Genomic DNA, 17113 nt, shown 5'->3' with positions numbered 1-17113 from the left:
CTCTTTAGGTAAAAACTTAATGCCCATTAAAGTAAACTCACAAGCTTTAGTTTAGACTTTAGAGGAAGCCTATGCCGGCAGCCTATTGTCCTTGCCGTTGGACCACAATAGGGTCTCATATCCAAGATGCTGAAGTCTAATGATGGGGGATGGGGAAAACAGACGTGGAAAAACTCTTCAACCCAGAAAGGCGCTAGAGAGGTTGAAGCAGGAGGATCTTGAGTGTTCCAGGTCAGCCTGATCTACAGTGCAAGTTCCAGGCCAGACTTGGCTTTATAGAATAAGATCCTGTGTCAACAACAACAAAAAGACACAAAGGTTTGGAGACTAAGAGCAAGAAAGACAATTGTGCCTTTCCAGAACACATCAGAAACCGAATGCAGACATTTGAGAATTACACATTTGACCCATACCTCTAGATATAGCTCAATGGTAGAGCACTTGCCTAGCACTCCAAAGGCCTGGATTCCATCACTAACTTCAGAGGGGAAAAAAAAAAGGTCCACAATACCAGCTTAAATAGGGGAAAGATAAGATTTTTCAGGCCTAATGTAAGATGTCCCCTAAGAATGACAGAAAGACCAACCAAAAAAAGCCTTTCAAGATCTCACATCTTGCCAGGTGTGGGGGCTCATACCTTAATTCCCAGCACTTGGGAAGCGGATGTAGGATGACTGTGGTGAGTTCCAGACCAACCCCGGGCCACAGGATGAGTTCCAAGTCAGCCAGGACTAGAATAAAACTCTGCCTCAACAAAAAAAAACAAAACCCCTATCAACTCTTCCCTGCAGCTCTTTCTTTTAAAAACCGTACTTTGACCAAAGAACTTTACTCTAGGAACAATCCACCTTGTGCTGAGACAGGTTTTTAAGAGAACACTGCCATTTCCCCTCCTACCTCTCACTTGGTCTCTGGTGAAGTGATCTCACTGTCAATCACTACATGCAATTTCTGATGCTTCTATAATGATGAAACAAACCACCTTATTTCCTCAAAATGCTCACACCTTCTCAGCTAATAAGGATCTTTGCTGCTCTCTGGCCCTAAGGGACATTCCTGAGTCCCTTGCCACGCTGGCTTCACCCTTACCCTTACCTAAATGGCACCATGAAGTGTTTCAAAGCTGATTTTTTTCAGATCTTTCCCTGACCATGACTTAATTATTTATGTTTATGAGTTGCCTCCTGATTAGCTATTCACACATCACAGAGAATTTCACAATATTCAGTAGCTTCCAGTATCAGCTATGGATCTTAAACAGAATCTCTCTTCTTGTGTTTGTTTGTCAATTTGTTTGTGTTTGAAGCACTAGAGATTGAAGTTAGGGCAGTGTGGATGTTTAGGCAAGTCTCCTACTACTAAGCTACATCCCCAACCCTTCTCTCCATTCTTTTATTTTTTTAATGGGTTCAGATGCCATAGGCAGAGGACAACTTTGTAAAATCTGTTCTCTCTCTCCATCATGTGGGTTTGGGGGTTGAACTCAGATTATCAGGCTTGGTGGCAAGTACCTTTACCCAGCTCACCTGCCCAGTCTCTCCATATTTAGGTGTTACATTTTTCCATAGTGGGTAAGTCCTGCATCTCCTACAGCAACAAAAGACACTTCCTCCTACCCTGCCCCATACCAGTCACCATGACCCAACAGTGCCCTCTGGTACAGCCAGTTTCCTACAGGCACCTCTATAATTTGTTAACAAGGAGGACAAAACACTGGTTGAGTAACATTCATAATCCAGCTATGTAGCTTCAGTGACTTGTTGCTGGCATAATGACACTGAACTTGCTCTTTGGACAGACTTAGTTGTCATTGTGATAGTCAAGTCAGTAGCCAATGAAAATGGAAGAAGTATCTAAAATTCCAAAGTCATAACCAAATGGTAGGGCAACTCTTAATTCAAAATAAAGCAAAAATTGTAGATACCATTGTAAATTTTAACTTCAGTTTGAAATTGGTTCCGGTGCTTCTGAAGCCCTGAGAAAAAGTCGTTTTCTGCTCAGAACAACTGCTGTTTTTCAAACTTTTTAAGATTGGCTTTTATTTTTGTGTAGGTGTTGTGCCTGCATGTATGCCTGTTTATCGTGTGTTTACAGTGCCTACAGAGGACAGACAAAGCATTGCATTCCTCATGTGTGTGCTGAGAATTGAACCCAGGTCCTCTTGACCACTGAGCCATCTCTCCAGTCCCATAGTTGCTAATTAATTCCATAATTAATGGAAAAATTATTCTGCCATTGGGAACCAAAATTAATATATAGTCTTGAGAAACCTGTATCTGTGGCTTTAAATGTACAAGCAAAGCATGGAAGTGCATACCTGTAATTCCAGGCCTGGGAAGGCTAAGGCCAGCCCGAGTTATATAGGGAGACCATGTCTCAAAAAATAAATAAATAAAATAAATAAATAGAAAATGTCATGCGTGTGCTATGTCAGAAACGTAGACAAACGTATTTGTGTCTTTCCATGTGTCAGAATTTATTCAGTAGCAATAAATTCACAAACTGTGGAGGTTGCAATGGCAGAGTTTGCTTAGGGTTCCCACTTCCCATGATAGCACTGACTAAGACAAACAGATTAACTCTCAGATCGTATATTATGTATCACACAGTAAGGGTGTGTGTGTGTGTGTGTGTGTGTGTGTGTGTGTGTGTGTGTAAAATCTAGACACTATAAATGGTGGGCCATAAAAAAATAAACCCAGCAACAATTGAAAAACATAGAAATAAAAAAAATATACCTAAGGACAAGTTGGCTCACAGGTAAGGGTCTACTGGGCCTGGATGATCCAAGTTCAATCCTAGAATCCACATGGCAGAAGTACTGACTCCCAAAAGATGTCCTCTGGTGTCCGCAGAAGCACTGTGGCAAACACATGAGCACAAAATAATAATTACACACATAAATAATTTTAAGGGGCTAGAAACATCACATCAGTCCCTGTGACCCTCTCATAAATAGATAAAATTAGCAAGTTATCTAGGATGCCATGGTGTTAACTGATTTGAAAATGTCTGTTATAAAATCTGTATTCTAGGTAAATTTTATTATGTCTTGGGACTGTGGAGATGATTCAGTCATTAAATGCTTGGCATGCAAGCATGAAGACCTAACAGACATGTAAGAAGCCAGCGAGGCACACTCTTGGAATTTCAGCACAATAGGATCCCCTTGAGTGCTGAGAATCAAACCCAGGTCCTCTGGATGCTCTTGACCACTGAGTCACTTCTCCAGTCCCACAATTGCTATATTTAATATAAAAATTTATTCTGCCATTGGAAACCAAAATTAATCCCTGGGACTTGCTGGCTTGCCAGTTTAGCCAAATCAGTGAGTTTCGAGTTCAGGGAGAGACCTTGCCTCAAAAGTAAAAAAGCTGTTGAAGAAGACACTCAGTGTTGGCCTCTAGCTACACATATCAGACCCCACCCCATTTATAAACACGTACACACAAGTCCAAAAGCACACACCACACACCCACAAGAACTGTACTCGGTGATACTTGCAATTACACTGTTATCAGTCAAATATCTATATTGTTTAAAAGCATACTAATCTTGGATTTGAAAGTTTGCATGCAATGCATCTTTAAACACTTGTAGAAATGTCATAACATACTAAATTCCCATTTGTGCCAAGTTGCCCCAATGTTGAAAACCAAGAATTAAGATCAGTATAAACACTCTCATAATTATATAAATAGCATTAGCAACTCCTCTAACACAGGTAGTTAGTGTAGCCCTGGGGAAGGCTCGTAAGACAGAATATTATTGCTGGCAATGCTGCCGACTGACTCATTGCTCAAGTGTGGCCTGTGCAGCCTCATCAAACAGCATGCCTGTCTATAAGCACATGCAGCTTTTGTTGCTCTTGGTCAACCCCAGGGCCTCGTGTGTACTGGGTAAGCACTCTACCACTGAGCTTCATGCCCAGCCCAAATACACGTTTTAAGTAGACAAAAAGGACACAGAAAACTTTATGAACACACCTGCCAGTGGGAAGGGGTGGGAAATAGGTGTGAGAACTAAGGAGAGGTAAACATTTATCTGTCATTTCCAGTTCTTCCCTATGACAGAGGCCAAGGGAATGACCAAATGTTTAACATTTAGTAATGCTTAATCATCTATACACGGATATGTACTAAAGTGTCACCAGCCTTTTGCAGTTTATAAAATCAACTCTTTTGAGAGGGTCTCTCCCTGACTGTCCTGAAACTAATTCATGGAGATCCACCTGCCTCTGCCTCTTTGTGCTGGGACTAAAGGCGTGTGCCACCACACCTGACTAAAATCATCTTTGTGTGTCTATATTCCTAGCTCATTAGCCCATTTCCACCCTTAGGTATCTTTTAAACATTTTTCCTGATAAACTACCTCTATTTCTATCACTGAAAAGAAAATGAAAGCTTTAATCACAGATACATTTGTAATCTCAAAGTGAGAAGGGTTTGGGTAGGAATTCTGGGACTGATGAGATATTTCTTCCCCTTAAAATTATGTATGTATGTATGTATTGCTTATTTCAAAAATGGTCAGGCATGGTAGTGAGTGCCTTTAATTCTAGCACTCAAGAGGCAAAGGCAGTCAGGTCTTTGTGAGTTTGAGGCCAACCTGGTCTACATAGAGAGTTCCAGAACAGCCAGAATTACAAAGAGAAACCCTGTCCAAAAAAAAACCTGAAGAGATGGGAAAGTGGATAAAGACAGGCCTGACAACCTGAATCCAATCCCCAGAACCCACGGGATGGGGTGGAAGGAAAAAATTAACTGACAAGTTGTCCTCTGACTTCCACGCATGTGTACACTCACACACATATGCACAGACACACAAAAATAAATAAACGGAGCTTTTGAAAGAATCTAAAAGACAAATGAAACAAACGAAAGCCTTCGCTGAGGTTTGCCTTGCATACAGTAAAAGGCAGCCCTCTGTGAATCAGTAACTTCTTCCCAGGCCTTGCTGCAGGCAGTCACTGATATTTTTTGGGTCATCATCCTAGCACTTGGGAGACCAAGGCAGGAGAAGAATCATGAGTTCCAGCCCAGCCTGAGCTACAGGGTAAGTAAGACCTTTTCAAAAAACAAACTATCAAGTTTTAATATTATTATGAAAAAAATGAAGACATGTGTTCTACACAGTAACTGCCTAGTCTGCCACCCCACCCAAAACAGTGTGGGGGTGGGGGAGGCAAACAGTGTCTGTTGTGCTGAACTCACTTATGTAGTGCAGGCTTGCTCTGAAGTGCTCTTGCCTCTGCCACTGGAGTGCTGGCATTGTAGGCACCGTCCATTGTAGCTACTGATGGGCTAAAATTCAAAGTCCGGAATATCAAGAGGTTCCTCCACCTAGGAGTAGTTTGATGAAGATATACGGCTAAACCAGAACTTGGACACAGGTTTGTTTTTGTTTTGTAGAGGGGTTGTTGGGCGTTTCAGACTTGGATTTTTTTGTTTGTTTGTACACTGGAGTCAGAGATCAAGATCTTGTCATATAGTCTAGACTGGCCTCAAATTCATAAATGGCAATCCTTCTGCCTCAGTTCCCCTGGTGCTGGGATACAGGCATACACCTCCCAGCCAAGTTAAAACCCAGGTTTGTAGGATAATTTGATGTGAATTCTATCAAATTACTAAGTTTTTGTTCATGCAGGGTGCAATCTGGCGAGGGGTGGATTTGCAGAAGTAGAAACCAAGAACTGGCGGGCGTTCGCTGAGCAAAAACAGAACTGATCTGGAACTGAGTTCAAAAGACTAAGTGATCTCCCTGTGCAGGGCTGTGGGGCCGCGGCAGTCCTCATAGCTGGTTCTCTGATTACTTTTGCTTTGCTGTTGCCTTAGATAAGAAGCAAAAGCAAAAAGATATAATTCCTTCTGGAAAAAAAGTAGGACAATCAGAAGTCAATCCTTCTTGAACGCTGTTTAATAAGGTCACGTGTCCAGGCAGTGGGGGTAGTGGGAAGGCTTGCCCAAGGCCATAGGTTCCATCACCAGCACCGCAATAACAATTCATATGGCTGTCGTGTTACTAGCCAGGTGCAGCTGTACCTATACATCCTCACCCACTCCTAACCCTGACCCCTGACAACTGGAGAACAGAAAAGGGGAGGGAGGGAGGGAAGCAGTGTAGGAGAACAGAAGGAAGGCTGGTCGTGTCTCCAGCCTGAGACACCGGTGCCACCTGGCCTTCTTGCAGGGACTTTGGCTGGCACCGGCAAACCTGTCCCAGGACTTGGTCCTTTTGCTAACTAGTCTCTGTAATGGCTTAAATTTCTTTACTTCGGGGAGCCTGGTCTCAAGGATTTTTCTTTGGGGCTGGCAGTAGAATGCCATGGTAGAGCACTTGCTTAGATGCATACAGCCCTGGGTTCAAGCCCTAGATTACACAAATTTGTGTGGGGGAGGGTTGACACATCTATTTTTTATAGTTACACACACACACACACACACACACACACACACACACACACCATCCTGTCAGAGACACATTTGTGCAAAGACAAATGCCAAGTCCCACTTGGAACCCACCCTTCCCCTCCCAGTAGACACACAGTAACACCGGGGCCTCTCATGAGTCACAGCTTTCCCCAGCTGGCAGGCATGGTGCCCTTAACCTCTGCCTTCATGGGGTTGCCACACTTCCTTCCACCCTCCTGCTCCCCACAGCCCTTCCTGTCTGCACTCTTGCCTGCCTGCTGATTGAAATGAAGATAGCACTCCTGGGGCATTAAAGCAGCCTTGGCACACAGAGAGTGAGCCCCAAGGGTCAGGCATCATTGTTATTGGGACAATGATTGCCTGGTCTTTTGCCTGGCTCCCGGAAGAATGCCATCCACAGTAGATAAAGGACTGGCATTGCCCTCACCTTTACCTGATCGTTGTTGTTTTTTGTTTCTTTTGTTTTAGATAACATCCTGTTATGTTGTCTTGACTGGGCTGGTTGGTACTCACCACGTAGCCCAGGCTCACCTCAAACTCATAATAACCCACCTATCTCAGCTTCTCCAGTGTTAGGATTACAGGCATATGCCACCATGCCTCTTAAATGACTGATTTTTTTCATCCTTGTTTTACAAATAAGGAAACAGAAGCACACACAAATCATTTTCCCAAGATCATGTCACTAGCAAAAGAAGAGCCGTGTCAGGCACAGTGGTACATGCCTATAATCCCAGCACAAGTTTGACACACCATGATCTTGACCAATCTGTGGACTATCCTGGAGGTCTAAGGAGAGCCACTAGACTAGAGAAACAAAGATGATTTTCTGTCATTACAGTCTCAGTACTTGGAATATGTCTGTGCAAGAGAAATAGTCCTTTTTTGCCGGTGGCCATGTCAGGGGAGCAGCAGGTGGCAATTGACTTCAGGGTGTCAGCCCACCAGGAGGAAAATCCCTGATGGGTGAGCCTCAGATAGAGACAAGGCCTGTAGACCACAGACCACAGAATGTCTTTTGCTTCTGCTGTGTCTTTACATGTTTGCTGCTGCTGTCTTTCTCTAGTATTTGGCATGGTATGAATGGGTGTGGGAGAGCCCACTGTCTGTAATGTAGTGTGTTTGTCTCGTGGAAACATCCCATTCTACTGGGCATTTTTACCTGTGGATTATTATGAAGATAATTTCTTCCTAAGTTGTACTATATAAATGATAATAATAATAATGTTAGTTTAAATAGAGTTTTGATGATTAAAAATATAAACAAGGAAGTGTCACACTGCTACAACACATGAGTTCCTATTGAGGAGCCATGTAGACTGTGGCTTAGGTTAATGATTAAGAAAAACAACTGAGTACCAGTTAGTCCAGCTAGCTTAAATTCTTTTAACCCTAATGTTGGGAGATGTGTTCACCGGTTTCAGAGTGTATCACAGCTGAAACAAAGCTTTGGAAATAACTTAAAGTTAGACTAAGATGTTTTTGTCAAATAGCTTTGAGGTTAGAAAAAAAAAACAAGAAAATAATACAAAGTTTAAGAAAGGCACATAGTTGAACACAGAGCTCTTTAAAGACAGGGAACAAGAACAAAGCAGCCCAGTTATTACTAGCTGATGCACCTTTCTTTGCTAGGATTGATTGATGACCAAAAGTGATGATTAATTCCTTATACCCATTTTTGCCCTCAATCTCCTGATATAAGAAACTATTGATGAGTGGGTATGTATCCTAACGATTTAAAATCTCCTCACTGATTCTTTTTCATATATAAAAGTTTAGGTTTGTGATTCCTTTAAGATTCCTTATAAGATTACCTTTCAAGATCAGTAACAAAGTAGTTGGTTCTTTCTTTGTAACTGCAAAATGCAGACTGCCAGTAAAAGATCTAACTGAGGAGAATAACTTGCTTGCCCACACAGTTAATCTATAACAAGTTGCTTGGGTATGAATGTATGTGGGTTCTTGGGATAATTTATTTTTCACCTGTAATACATAAAATGTTTGATCATGTAAGGGATATGGAAAACATGCTGTTTTTTTACTATTTGTTTTGTCTTCATTATAATCATTCACTTGAAAAATGGAATATAACCACATTGTGATTCCTGTATTGCCTGAAAGATTTTGTTGGGGTTTATAAGCTGTAGAAAAAAGTATACTGAAGGAGAATGAGAAGAACAGAGGATAGTAATAATAATAAAGACGGAAGCCATCAAGAGAACATGTAAGTGTCTTTTTCCCTAACTCCCTCAGATAGAAAAGTCCTAATGTGCACTGATGCCGTGGATTCCCTTTTGAGCCCTGGTCTGTCTGGAGGCTCGTCCCCCAGGCAGTGATACTTTTTCTCCTTTTCACAAACAAGTTTGTCCAGTACACTAGAAAAGAGTGGGCCAGGGCGCTGAGGCCCCGGGGCCATTGGCAGTCAAATAAAAAACCTCTCAAGATTGATTTCGTTTCCGGGGACAGTTATACTCCAATACTAGTGTCCCTGGAAGTCAGAGGTGTCAGATTCCCCTGGATCTGGAGTCACAGGTGATTATGAACTACCTCATGTGTGGATGCTGGGAACTATACTCGGGTCCTCTGGAAGAGCAGTATATGTGCTTAACCATTGAGAGAGCCATCTCTCAAGCCCTGAGATGTTTTTTCCTTTTTTTCTTTCCATACAAATAAAGAAAATAAGTAAGAGGTTTGGATGGATTATTTATTTGTTTGTTTGTTTGTTGTTTATTTATTTATTTATTTTAGATAGGCTCTTCCTGTGTAGCCATGGCTGGACTAGAACTTACTATATAGGCCAGGTGGCTTCAGACTTATTATGCTTCTGGCTCCTAAGTACTGAGATTACAGACATACACCACCACAGCCAGCCCAGGGTCTCAGTCATTTATGTACAAAAATCAACATCTGGAGAGCTTATTAAGAATTTTGATTCCCACTGGACAATGGTGGCACACACCTTTAATCTTTGCACTCATGAGGCAGAGGCAGGTGGATCTCTTGAGTTTGAAGCCAGGCTGGTCTACAGAGGGAGTTCCAGGACAGCCAGGGCTACACAGAGAAACCCTGTCTCAAGAAAAAACAAATGTTGATTCCCTCTTACTGTGAGCTGTTTGAGGTTGACCTGTGAAAATGATTCACTGCTCTCCCAGAAACCCCTACAAAGTCACATTAAACAAGAGGGCAAATATTCACGCTCACTTTAAGAGTACCAGTGAAGCTGCCAGACCAGTGTACACATTATCTGAAAGGCTAAGTATCTGATAGACTTCACTGTAACGAAGCAGTGTATGCCATTCTGGCAGGATAATGATGGCGCTGGCCCAAAAAGAGTACTGGATTTTAAGAGCACTTACTTCAAAATGCAGAGACGAGTGCTAAGTGTGAGGACTCAGACACAGATTCTCCAGTCATCAAATACATCCAAGTGAGCAAAACACTCCTGATGCTTCACCACACTGACAAAGCTCACGTTCAGGTCAACCCATACCTGAACTCCCTACCACACTGAGATGATCTTCACTGAAAAGAACAAACTCTTCCTACGCCAGAAGAAGAGGCTGCACGGAAGAAAAAGACATCCCAGAAGAAACTAAAGAAACAAAAACTTGAAGCGCAAGGATAAATTCAGCATAAAACACATGCAAATAAACATTTTTGTAAATGTTGGTGTAAGAAGCAGACACAGTGATGCACTTTGGAAGACAGACGCAGAGGCAAGCAGATCTTTGTGAACTGGAGGCCAGCCTAGTCTACATAGCAAACTCTGGGCCAGGCCAGGGCTACATAGTGAGACCCTGTTTCAAAACTAAAGTTTCCGCTGGGCTAGTTAGCACAGGCCACTCAGGAGGCAGAGGCAGGATTGTTGGGCTCCATAATGAGACTGTGTTCTAGTTTTCTTCCTGTTGCTGTGATAGAACACTGACCAAACGCAGCGTAAGGGAGGAAAGGGTTGATTTGGCTCATACTTCTAGGAAATTAAGGGCAGGAACTCAAGCAAGAACTTGAAGAAAAACCATGGAAGAATATTGGCTGCCTCGCAGACCCATGCTTAGGCAGCTTCCATTCTTTTCTTTTTCTCCTCCTCCTCCTCCTCCTCCTCCTCCTCCTCCTCCTCCTCCTTTTCTTCTTCTTTTTCTGAGACAAGGTTTCTCTGTGTAACCCTGGTTGTCCTGGAGTTCACTCTGTAGACCAGGCTAGCTCTGACTCAGAGATCCATCTGCCTCTGCCTCCTGGGTGCTAGGATTAAAGGTGTGTACCACTACTGCCCAACTTAGGCAACTTTTTTTACAGCCAAGGGAATGGTACTGCCCACAGTGGACTGAGCCCTCGAACAGCAATTAGCAATCAAGGCCATCTCCCACAAACATGCCCATAGGCCAATATGATGTAGGCAGTTCCTCAATTGAGGCTATCCTCTCCAAAAACTCTGGGTCAAGTCAAGTTGACAATCAACAGAACTAGAACAGACCTTGTCTCAAGGGGGGGAAAAAAGGTTGTCAGGGAGGTCTCTGAGGCCTCCTAAAACAGTATGCACAACTGCAACAGATATTGGTTGCCCACCAGGACTAGATGGTAAAATCCTGTTGCTGAAGGTAACACATGCCTTGTCTGATAGAGGAATCAGGCTTGAGCTAGTCTAGTATCTTCTTCCCTCTGGGCCAGCCTCATAGTGCTGGAAGGTGCTATGCTGGAAGAAAATGGTCAGCAACAGTCTTACTCAGCTGTAGGTCCTGTGTATTACAGCATCAACTGGCCAGGCAGAATGAGGCCCCTCTGAGTAGTGGTGAGCCCATTATGGGAGTGACCAACCATTGAGTATCGAAACCAGGGCCTTGTGCCTATGAGGCAAGCTTTCTGCCAACTGAGCTACATCCTCAAGCCCAAGATCAGGAATTTGAGGACAACCTGAGATACATAACCCAATTCTGTCTCAAATAAAATAAAATCCAGCCAAGAAAAAGAAAATATCTCTCAGATTTATTTTTAGTGTTGGGTGGAATAAATGAAAGAAAAATTGTTTTAGGAATTCAGTCAGAAGTGTCAAAAATTGGGCCAGGGAAATGGCTCAGTGGGTGAAAGCATTAGCCACACAAGCTCAAAGATCTGATTTTAATCCCTAAACCCATGTTTAAAAAAAAAAGGAAAAAGGAAAAAGCCTAGCAGGGCAATGGTGTCACACAGCTTTAATCCCAGCACTCGGAAAGCAGAGGCAGGTGGATCTTTGTGAGATTGAGGCCAGCCTGGTCTACAGAGCAAATTCTAGGACAGCCAGGGCTGTAACACAGAGAAACTCTGTTTTAAAAAAATGTAATTAATAATAATAATAATAGTAATATCAATCTTCTTATTTTAAAGAAAGAAACTTAAACTGAAGGTCCAGGCCAACAACTTTAGATCTTGCTCACAGGAGAAGAAAAAAAAAAGTTTACACTTACATTGGCTGATGCTGAAAACTACTATTTATCCTCTACAGTTAGTGATCTTCTTTGTACAGGTTTCCCTAGTTTATTATTTTTTTTTTAGGTTTTAAAAGACCATTTTAGTTGTGTGTGTGTGATGTCAGTGTGGGGTGTGTGCACGTGCTGAGCCGTCTTTAGCCCCTGTTCCCCCTATTGTGTTCTAAACTGCCCTGATACATGCTTTTCAAGTGCAGTCTACTAACTAGTCCGGGTCCCCTAAAGGAACAGAACAGATAGAATGAAAATATCAACATGGGGTTTGGCTTACCGGATACTGTTCGAGAAGTCCAGCAATGGCTGTCTCACACTGGAGAGGCCAAGAATGCAGTAGCTGTTCCGTCTATGAGTTGGGGGTCTCTGCAGTCCCAATCTGACCCCGGAGGCCTGGAGGGTTCCTGGAGAGCTGCTGGTCTTCAGTCCATGTTGGAATCCCAAAGAAGCAGGCTGTCATGTCAGTGAAGGAATTCGGGAGCAACCGGAGAGATGGACTCGCCAATGAGAGTGGGGGCGGCAGCCAAGAGCAGTTCCCTTCCTCCACGTCCTTTAACCTGGGCTGCCACCAGAAGGTGCCACCCAGATTCAGGGTGGGTCTTCCTGCTTCAAATAAAGTGATCTAGAAAATCTCCCACAGGAGTGCCTGGCAGCTTGGGTTTCAGTTGATGCCAGGTGCCGTCAAGTCGACATCTGAGATTAGCCATCAATCACATCCATGTTCAGATCAAAGGCAGTTGCTGACTCGGCAGGCTCATTAGCACGCACTTTATAAGTAGCATGAGACTCCGTTAGGGACATCAGCAAATCTCCAGGCGTTTGCAATGCTGCTCCATTGGGAAACAGCTTCCCTTTGGAGAGTGTGTCAGTCTGTGCATCATCCCCCAGCCTGTTTCATCTATGATTATGCTTTGGGCATTTCCACAGCTCTCAGACGGTCATACCTTACCACTGTCACATGCCCAGGTATGTTCTGAATGACTACAGTAAGTTCTTCAGTGGTCTTCCTGTCATCAGTGTCTCTGCCAGTCAAATCTGTTCTATGTACTGTTACCAATACTAACTTTTAAGCTGTATTAAGTTCAAAAACTCTTCAGAGGCTCTCAAAATCCAAATTCCCTTAAGATCAACTCCAAGGTCCTCCACAATCGGTCCCTAAGATGCCATTCCAAAAATTGACTTCAATTACTCCGTATACCAAGTGTTATCTTCCAGCCAAACCAACTTCCTACCACTTCTGACAGCGGAGAAAATGGAGCCCTTTATATTCTGTACTGTGTAGCATGAATCTTAAAATCACCTTCATTGCTTCATTTTGTAGGGAAGATTCTGAATGTATACATTGGTAGCAATTCAACATGTACACTCTGCTAATGGTTTGTTTGTTTGCTCCAAGTTGACCTTCAAACTGGATGTCATCCAAATGGAGGCTCAGGAAGAATGCAAAACTGGGTGGCCAGAGTGTATTCAGACCTCTGAAACCAAACAGACGATTATGAAAGAAAAGTGGACTCTCAGAGTCAAAGCCAACTGCCTGGCCAGAGAGACAAGAGGGACTGAACTTTGGATTGATTTATTGCCTCTGTTCTGGTTCCCTGTAATATGCTAATGGGGATGGTTTGGGGAGAGCAGATTTCCCTCCCAGATTGCCAGCTCTCTGAATAAAGTACAGTTTAAAGATTCAATTCCTGATTTTTATTTATTGTCAACAGGCAACACAATCTGAATTCTGATTTAATTCCCAGGTTATGTCATTCATGTTCTCCTTATCCATTCTCTATTATTCATCCCTCAGAAACCCAGCCTGGTTGCCCACACTTCTAGTTCCAGAACCCTGAAGACTGAGGCAAGGGGATCACCAGGAGTCTGAGGCTAACCTAGGCTTTGTAATGAGGTCCAGGCTAGCCTGGGCTACAGAGGCGTAGAAAGAAAGGGAGAGGGAGTAGAGAGGAAAATAATGAGTGAATTGGGGTAGAGTCATCAGAAGGTGGACTATATGACTCCTGAGGAATATCCATAGTCTATTTCTTGTTTGGGTTTGTTTTATTGCTGTTCCTTTAGTGGAGAGTGCCTGCTCTAGGTGAGGCATGGCTGGAATGATGCTACATCATACCCACGGCAGACAAGGCACCGGGCCCATGGAGCCTATTTCAGCGAGTAGTTCAGTATAAATTAAAGGTTTACAGACGAGGGATACAGTTCAGTCAGCAGAGTGCTTGCCTTGTATAGCCAAGGCCCCGAGTTCCGTTCTCAGTACCACATAAACCAAGCAGAGTAGCCCACATCTGTCATCCCAGCATTCAAAGGTAGAAGCAGGAGGAGCAGAAATCCAAGGTCATCCTTGGCTCCATAGTGAGTTCAGGGCAGTAAAGGTTTGGGCTGGGAACATGGCTTAGCAGGAAGAGCACTTGCTGCACCAGCGTAAGGACCTGAGTTCAAGTCCCCAGAACCCCTGAAGAAAACACAAGCATGGTTTCCTGTACAACCCGTAACACCAACACTGTGGAGGGCGGAGACAGGAGGATGGATGAGACTTGCAGACCTCCAGGGTAGCTCCAGGTTCAGCCAGAGATTCCTTCTCAAAGAATTAAGGTGGAGAGGGATAGAGAAGGATGTCTGACATCCTCTGGCCTCCATGCACAGGCCAGCAACCCTGCACATGTGCGCATACACCGTAAACACATACCTCTAAAATACTTTTCAATTTAGAAATTCCTACTACTTTTGTTTGAATAAATGAACAAATGGATTCTAAAGCTCATAGGAAAATGATAGGACTAGCCAAAACAATCCTGAGAAAGTGGGACAGTCAGAGGCCTCACATTTCCCAGTGCTAAAGCGACAAAGAAACTTGACCCCCAGTGCGACTCAATAGCATGGTGGCACCCACACCTGTGATCCCAGCACTCAGGGAGGAAGAAACAGAGGATCTGAAGTTCAAGGTTATCTTAGGTTTATAGGGAATAAAAACAGTCTGGGCTACATGAGACCCTGCCTCAAAAAGCAAGAACAGTTAATCCCAGCATTTGGGAGGTAGAAACAGGAGGATCTCTGTGAGTTCCAGGTCAGCCTGGTCTACATATCAAGTTCCAGGATAGCCAAACAAACAAACAAACAAAAAAAGCCAAACTGTGGTGGCATTTGCCTTTAATCCCAGCACTCGGAGGCAGAGGCAGGGAGATCTCTGTGAGTTCGAGGCCAGCCTGGTCTACAGAGCAAGATCCAGGAAAGGCATCAAAACTACACAGAGAAACCCTGTCTTGAAAAGAGGAAAAAAAAAAGTACCCTTAGACAATATGTATGGAGTGCCTGAGGAGGCCAGACGAGGGCATTGGATCCTTTGGAGCTGGAATTACAGATGATTGATGGCCACCACTTGGGTGCTGGGAACAAAACCTGGGTGCTCTGGAAGAATAGCCAGTTTGTGCTCTTAATCACTGAGCTGTCTCTACAACCTTTGGCAACTGGTTTTTGAGAAATGTAGCATTTATGTAGCCCTGGCGGGCTAGGAGTTCACTTCATAGTCCAGACTGGTCTTGATCTCAGTAGAGATCCATCTGCCTCTGCCTCCAGAGTGTTGGGAGACCACATCCAGCTAAGCTGGGCTGCGGCTTCGGCTGTGGCTGCCATTCTTGCTGCTGCTGCTTCCTCCTCATCCTCCTCCTCTTTTTTTTTTTTTTTTTTTTTTTTTGTTGTTGTTGTTGTTGTTGTTTTATGTTTTTTCAAGACAGGGTTTCTCTGTGTAGCCCTGGCTGTCCTGGAACTCTCTCTGTAGACCAGGCTGGCCTTGAACTCAGATCCACCTGCCTCTGCCTCCCCAGTGCTGGGATTAAAGTTGTGCACCACCACCGCTAAGCATTTCTTTATTTTTAAACATTTCCCCCATACTTGAACTTTGACCCACAGTACCATGCATGCTAAGCAAGCATGCTATCACTGAACCATCACCCCAGTAATAGTTCAATGCTCCTCTCATCTGAGTCCATAGCTGCTTCCAAGTCACTTAGCCTTAACAGGGTCCATGCTGGGTCCAGAGATTGTCGGTCTCTAGAACTTATTGGTAGAGACGGAGCAGAGTGACTGAGTCATGAGACACGTTGGCTCACAGCCAGGCTCTTTCCAAAGGGAGAGTAAACTAAAGGAGCTGATTTGAGCTGGGACCAGCGGGGATTGGGTCATGGCTCCAGAGGGTTTCAAAACCTGTCTTGGCTGGAGAGAGACAAGCACAGTATCTCTTCCAGATATATCAGCTTCCCTCTGCTCCAGTTCTGCTCCAGGTCCGAAGGCTAAGCCTCTCCCTGCCACTTAGATCTCCAGACAGGATCCCTTTCAAAAGGTCAAAATGCAATCACACTTCACCCTCTTGTGCTTTAACCGTGGGTGGGAAGACGTGGGTAAAGGTTCCTCGTGTGATTTTTCAAGTATTGGCTTGAAATGGGGCCTTGACGTCTCTACCCTCCTGTTTCAGCCTCCAGAGTATCAGGACTGCAGTCATCTACCACAGCCTAAGCTGGTTTTTCCATAATTTGATTGAGTTTCCTCCTCCTCAGCCTCCAGTTTAATAATCTTTCTGTCTATTAATAACCTTTAGATTCTTTTAGATTATTTGTTCTCACGGTTTTTGTCAACTTGACACAAACCTAGACAGAGGGAAATGGGAACCCAGTTAAGGAACTGCTTTAGGGGACATTTTCTTAAAAACTACTAGTTGATGAGCCAAACCCACTGTGGGCAATGCCATCTCTGAGCAAGTGGGCCTGGGCTGTATAAGAAAAGTAACCCTCCTTCACGGTCTCTGCTTCGGCGTCTGCTTCGGGTTCCTACCTTGAGTTCCTGCCTTGGCTCTGTCAATGAGGGGCTAGAGTCTGTGAGCCAAGTCCTTTCCTCCCTGGGTTGGCCTCACTCAGTGTTTTATCACAGCAGTCATAAGCAAACGGGGAGACATTGTCCAATTCTGCTATGGAGAATTCCTAGCACAGAGACTTCTGTGTACACCTACCTATAGGATAAATTTCTTTATTTTAAACTCATTTATGTATGCGTGTGCATGTGTATGTGTTGACAAACGTGTGCCACAGGCACATTGTGGAGGTCAGAGGACCACCTTTATTTATTTATTCATTCATTCATTCATCCATTCATTCATTCATTCATTTTACAGACAGAGAATCTTGGCTGTCCTTAACTCTCTGTGTCTGAGAGTCGGTTTTCCTCTTCAAATCAAGGTCA

At 43.7% G+C, this 17113-nt stretch overlaps 1 protein-coding gene across 2 annotated transcripts in view; it reads right to left on the bottom strand.

The window, feature by feature from the left end:
• The window catches only part of Adipor2 (adiponectin receptor 2), a 58219-nt gene extending 45780 nt beyond the window's left edge, over window positions 1-12439 (bottom strand). Inside the window, exons 1-2 of one of the 2 annotated variants that reach the window (XM_037204205.1) lie at window positions 12162-12439; window positions 2739-2860 (exon numbers count right to left, since the gene is read on the bottom strand). The gene's annotated coding sequence lies outside the window, so the exon portion shown is untranslated. Of the gene's footprint in view, window positions 1-637; window positions 657-2738; window positions 2861-12161 lie in introns of those variants that run through there. The other variant, XM_037204204.1, reaches the window with a different exon arrangement.
• Window positions 12440-17113: the final 4674 nt, after the last annotated feature.

The sequence above is a fragment of the Peromyscus leucopus genome, chromosome 3 (assembly GCF_004664715.2).
Source record: "Peromyscus leucopus breed LL Stock chromosome 3, UCI_PerLeu_2.1, whole genome shotgun sequence".
Lineage (NCBI taxonomy): Eukaryota > Metazoa > Chordata > Mammalia > Rodentia > Cricetidae > Peromyscus > Peromyscus leucopus.
The sequence above is the reverse complement of the archived record's forward strand: the minus strand, read 5'-3'. Positions and strand labels throughout refer to the sequence as shown.